Source organism: Quercus lobata, chromosome 5 (assembly GCF_001633185.2).
Source record: "Quercus lobata isolate SW786 chromosome 5, ValleyOak3.0 Primary Assembly, whole genome shotgun sequence".
NCBI lineage: Eukaryota > Viridiplantae > Streptophyta > Magnoliopsida > Fagales > Fagaceae > Quercus > Quercus lobata.
The window spans coordinates 40,932,803-40,938,974 of record NC_044908.1 but is presented as its reverse complement, the minus strand read 5'-3'; positions in this window follow the sequence as shown (position 1 = coordinate 40,938,974).

Here is a 6,172-nt window from a genome sequence, read left to right as displayed (position 1 = left end):
CTTGCAAACCATCAGTAGAACTAACTTCCAGAAATGGCACTCCAAAGTCAGGATTGTCATAAGCAGAGATTTTGAATTTGAGGTAGTAGCCTTAATAGATTCAAGCGCTGATCTCAACTGCATTCAAGAAGGAATCATCCCCTCTAAATACTTCTGGAAAACCAAAGAAAGGTTAACTTCCGTAAGTGGAGGAAAAATGCAGATTGAATTTAAAATCCCAAAAGCACATGTTTGCCAAGACAATGCATGCTTTAAAACCACATTTGTTTTTGTCAAGAATATGACAGATAGGGTCATCTTAGGAAACTCATTCATGTGTCTGTTGTATCCTTTCATCACGGATAGTGAAGGAATCACTACCCATCCTTTTGGCCAACCAATCAAGTTCAAGTTTCTTAGGAGCCCAGGACCTAAAGACATCAATAGTCTCCAAGAGGTTTCTATCTCCAAGACCCTTAACCTTATCAAAGCCAAAACCCAACACCTTATGTACCTTGGTAATGGACTAAGTTACAAAAGGATTGATGAGCAATTAGCTTGCAAGAGTTACCAAACAGACATTAGAAAGTTTGAAGAAAAACTTAAGCAAGAGGTCTGCTCTAATCTTCCCACAGCCTTTTGGCATAGGAAACGGCACGAAGTTGCTCTACCTTATGTCAAAAATTTCCATGAAAAGAACATCCCTACCAAAGCCAGACCTATCCAAATGAGCCAAGAACTCATGGATACTTGCAAGGCAGAAATAGAGGATCTTCTTAAGAAAGGAATTATCAGAAACTCTAGGTCACCATGGTCTTGTCCAGCCTTTTATGTCCAGAAAAACGCTGAGATAGAAAGAGGTGTCCTTAGACTTGTCATCAACTACAAGCCCCTTAACAAAGTCTTAGAATGGATAAGGTACCCTATCCCCAACAAAAAAGACTTAGTTAACAGGCTTAGTAAAGCAGTGGTTTTCAGTAAGTTCGACATGAATAGTGGTTTTTGGTAGATACAAATCAGAGAGTCTGACAGGTACAAAACAGGCTTCACCACACCCTTTGGCCATTACGAATGGAATGTAATGCCCTTTGGTCTTAAGAATGCACCTTCTGAATTCCAAAACATCATGAATGAGATTTTTAATCCATTCTCCAGCCATACCATTGTGTACATTGATGATGTACTCATCTTCTCAAAATCTTTGACTCAACATTGGAAGTATCTTAGAACATTCTTCCAAACCATCAAACATAATGGTCTTGTTGTTTCAGCTTCAAAGATCTAACTTTTCCAAACTAGTGTTCGATTCTTAGGTTTTGATATAAAACATGGTGTCATCAAACCCATAGATAAAGCTATTCAGTTTGCTGATAAGTTTCCAGATGAGATCCTAGAAAAGACCCAACTTTAAAGGTTCTTAGGATCCCTCAATTACATTTTGTATTTCTATCAAAATCTTAGGCAACAATGCAAGCCTCTTTTTGATAGACTTCGAACCAATCCTCCTCCCTGGACACCCATTCATACATCGGTTGTTCAACAAATCAAAAAATGTGTTAAGACACTCCCTTGTCTAGGAATCCCCTCAGAAAATTCCTTCAAGGTCATCCAGACAGATGCCTCTAACATTGGTTATGGTGGCATTCTCCTTCAGCGTGTTAGTCCCACTTCCCCTGAACAGATTGTCTGTTTTCATTCAGGAATTTGGACTCCCACTCAGCTTAATTATAGTACTATTAAAAAAGAGATTTTATCTATAGTACTATGCATTTCAAAATTTCAAAGTGATCTTTTGAATCAAAAGTTTTTATTAAGGATTGATTGTAAATCTGCAAAACATGTTTTAGAAAAAGATGTTCAAAACATTGCATCAAAACAGATTTTTGCACGTTGGCAAGCCATCCTTTCAATTTTTGATTTTGACATAGAATTCATAGTCGGAACTCAGAACAGTATCCCTGACTTCCTAACCCGTGAATTTTTGTAGGATCCAGATCAAAATGTTCGGGAAGAAACCCGTACAACCCCAACCACCTAGGTTGCCTAAACAACAAACCACTAGGAGTACCAGTCAGGCACAGAACCCTGGCCCTTTAGTACCTTTTTCCAGTTCACCAAAGACCTTACTTGTGTCACCATCCTTTGTTGCCAATCGTTATTTGGTATCCACGATCCCAAAACCAAATTATTAAAGGCCCCAAGGACAACACAGTTATAGTTCTGCTTTAGTCACACCACCTCCCAAAGCAACTTCTCCATACACAGTTGAAGAACCCTTTGGCCCGATTGTGCCTAAGCAACCTTCTTTCACCCTTCCTCCAAGAACAGGAAGAGCCTCTTACATCAGAAAACCTTTTGTCTAGCACATCTCTTATATCGAGCCACATTTGGTTCACATAACAGATCCGTTGGCATTAGCAATGGAAGTATTGCCCCATGAATGGCATTTCCTTCCTAAAAGTCCAGAAAAAAACGTCAAATTCTATAAAGGCATTCTCACCCAAGAAAAGTCTGCCAAAATAGAAGACATCAGAGACAGGAATAACCCTTCAAAGGTTTTGTACCATAAATTCATAATTCAGAGTTTTGTAAGTTGCAAAGATTGGGAACACCCCTCCTCACTTAGAACATTTACCGTACTAAAGGGATCAAAACCCCTGTATAATTATTATGATTATATGGATGCCTTTGAGAAAGTTTTATTCTTCCAGAATGAGAACTATAATCACTCAAGGTTCATTCAGTTTGACAAAAAATTCAAAGGCCAGATACCTTCATGGTTTCTCAAGTGGTGGGAAATGTTTGGATCAATTCCACAGAACTTCCCAGAACCTTTACAGGACGCATTAAGGTATTTCAACTCCAGATTCCAGGTAGACAGACATTCTTCCCAGTTTCCAGCAATTTTGCATATGAAAATTAGTACAAGATTCACTGGATTAACATGTGGAATTATGTTATCAACCAGAATCTACTTGATAGGGAATTCTTTGTGAAATGGTGGGATAAATTCAGACCTACTGACATTATCTCCAAATTACATGATGACTTTCATCTTCCAGTATAGAGAACCATTGCTCATTGCACAAGATCACAGTCCAGCCTAGATTCCGTCCAAATTGCCGGAAAATCTAGCAAAGAGCTCAAGGATCTTGCCCGGCAATTGCTTCTCCAATCAGAACAGTTAGAGTCAAAAGAAAAGAACTCTCCTGCCTCTTCAGAAGCTTCTTGTAATCATGTTCCAATTGACCCATTCCAGGACTCATAGGATCCTTATGATGGTTACAACTTGGACAGCGATTAGTCATTTCCAGAACTAGCTCTCAGATGCTCCATAATAGCTCCAGAAGCCCCAGAATAGCTCAAAAACCACCTTTGCAACCCGGTTACTATTTCAGGAACAGTACCCATACCAGCAGAGTTGCTGACAAGCTACTATTCACTACACAGTACCAGAACACTGTGCAGAGTTACTATTGAGAAAAGCAAGGGGACAGAACACTGTTCATAAACAGTGACAACCACTATTCACTCAACAGCACCCTGACAAAATCATTGAGGTTACTATTTACTTTCGGCTGAAAAGAAATTCACCCAAGAGTAAAAGCAGTTTACCTTCCGTGATTTCCGCAGTCTCCTGAATGGATCCAAGGCTTCCTCCAGCTATAAAAGGAACCCTTTGCTTCAGTCTTCGGCAGGCTTAGTAGGACTCACCTTTCACAAGGCTTAGTCACACTACCTCAGAGCCCCAGTTTTACTTTGTAATAGAAATACTTTGTAAACCAAAATGGCTCTCTTCTCCTCCCCAATTTACACTTGTACCAGAACTACATTTGTAACCTATTTATGCTTCCGCACTCAGGCTGCCCAGAACGGCACCCCCCCTCTCCCCCATTGTCTGTAGCTTACCCCCATTTGGTATCAGAGCCAAGTTTGTGGCCGATAATAAGTGTTGTAAGTTACTGTAATTATTTTGAAGATCAATCAAGTTGGCTGGTTATACCGCCATAGTTATCCATTATTTTGTGGTTATACATTATTTTGAGTATGTTATCTCTAACAAACATTATTCTGTTCTACATCTATTTTCTGATAGCACTTCCACTCCCATACATTACATTCTTCATCTATTATTTCATCTTAGTCAGTGTTTACTGTTCTTTCTTTTAGTGGTAGGCTGAGCCTCCCGTTCATTCTTTCTGTTTATTATCTTGTGATTATCTGTTTGAGCTAATCCTTTGCTTCCCAGTTATCTTCTTCTTCTTATCTTTGTTTTTAACCCAAAGTTTGTTACAGATGTGTACTATTGAGAAGTGTCAGTCTGGTTCTGTGTCTACCTGTTGCCCAGTAAGTCTAAAGTACCGAGGTTGAGTTTTGAACCTGAGCCAAACAGTAATTCCCGTGTAGCCAGGACAGCGTTGAGGGTATGAGTGGAAAGGTTCGTGTGCATCAACAATAGGGAAAAGCGGCAGTAAGTAGTGACAATATTCACAGAAGGCATCAGTATTTTTGAACACCCTGTTTCAGATCTAAGGTTAGATCCAAAAATTTGAAGATAAAGGTAGTCTAGGTTGTAATTAATTTCTTAAGTTTTTAATCCAGAATGATGAATAGGATGTCACGAAGGAGTGATTCATCCACCAGCATTAGATCTAGCAGTACTACCCTCCCTGAGATCCCTTCTGATGATGGAATGGTAAACTCGGAGTCGTACCAGCTCTCAGATCTAAATCAAAAGTTAGGAGATTGGAACATACCAAAGGTACCCACAAACCAGGTCTATAAGTCATCATCGTGGTCCTTGAAAAAGACTTTCAAGACAGACTACCATGTTAGGACTATAGAACAAGTTTACAGCATAAACAAGGAGTATGAAACATGCTACTTGTTATCCCCTGCAGCCGTGAAAGCTCACAGGGACAATGATCATAAATTCCTTCACCTCGGTTTAGTCCAAGTTGGAGTAAAACCTTTGATCAGAGAAGGGTTGAACAACTCAATCCTTATGCCCCTTAGAGACACCCGTCATCTTAGATTTGACGACAGCCTTCTAGGTACCATGGAATCCAGTTTGAGCGGTGGACCAATTCATTTCAACTGTTTCCCCAACCTTACTGTCGCACTTGATGACCCTCACATCTTGAAGGTCCTCACCCTCAACATCAAAACCCATGGAACTTTCTTGTTACATGGAACCAGACAGCTTAAGAGAAAGGCTGGTGAAACCACCCTTATCCAAACTCCAGACATTAGATCCATAGTTCAGGTACCCAGAACCCTGAAATGGTCTGAAGTCACATTCCCAGCACATTGGACTATAGCTAATGAGAACCATCATCTACAGATCCAAAAACCTGTTAGGAACCCAGATCTAGATTTTGTCCAACAGCTAGCCGATGGAACGGTTAGACTTAGCTTTGACCAATCTAGGTTTAGGTCACCCTTAGAATATGATGAATCCAAGCCCAGATCTTCGGTAGATCTGTACCAGGAACCAAGGTCTAGATCCATAGATCTACGCCAACCCTTTAGGTAGCCAACTATCCAACTTAGAGATAGACCTGCATCTCAGTGTAGTTCGTCTAGAACACGAGCTCCCTTTCCCACATCTAGAAGAGACTTAGGTCCACAGTTTCAAGGTGTAAAAGACCATTCCCAGGGTAGTAACCCTTGTTACACAGCCAAGCAAGACTTTGTTGCTGATCAAGAAGAAGACAGCACTAGTCAAGACAATCTTAAGCCTCCTTCACCATCAGGAACTGATATAAGAAATCCTATTCAGCAAGAAACTGAATATGACTATCAGCTCTTAATGTTGACAAAAGAGTTCACCCCTGATATGGATGCTCTTGAAAAGGATTTCAACTCTGAAAGAAACAGAGCCAAGATAGAAGCCTATAGAGCCAACCATACCAGAGAACAGAAAGAAGAAGTTTTGGAGAAATGAAAACTATTCATGAAAGAGGTATCAAGTGATTATCCTTTCTTTGAATACTTTGAGAAACCCTATATATATATATATATATATATATATGTATGTATGTGTGTGTGTGTGTATTATAATAAATATAAAAGTTTACCATAAAACATTTCCTCAATTCAGAACTAATCATTCATGATTTTAGACTTTAGTATCAATTAAAAAAAAAAAACACACAATATAAAAAATAGAAAACTTATAAGTTACCGTTGC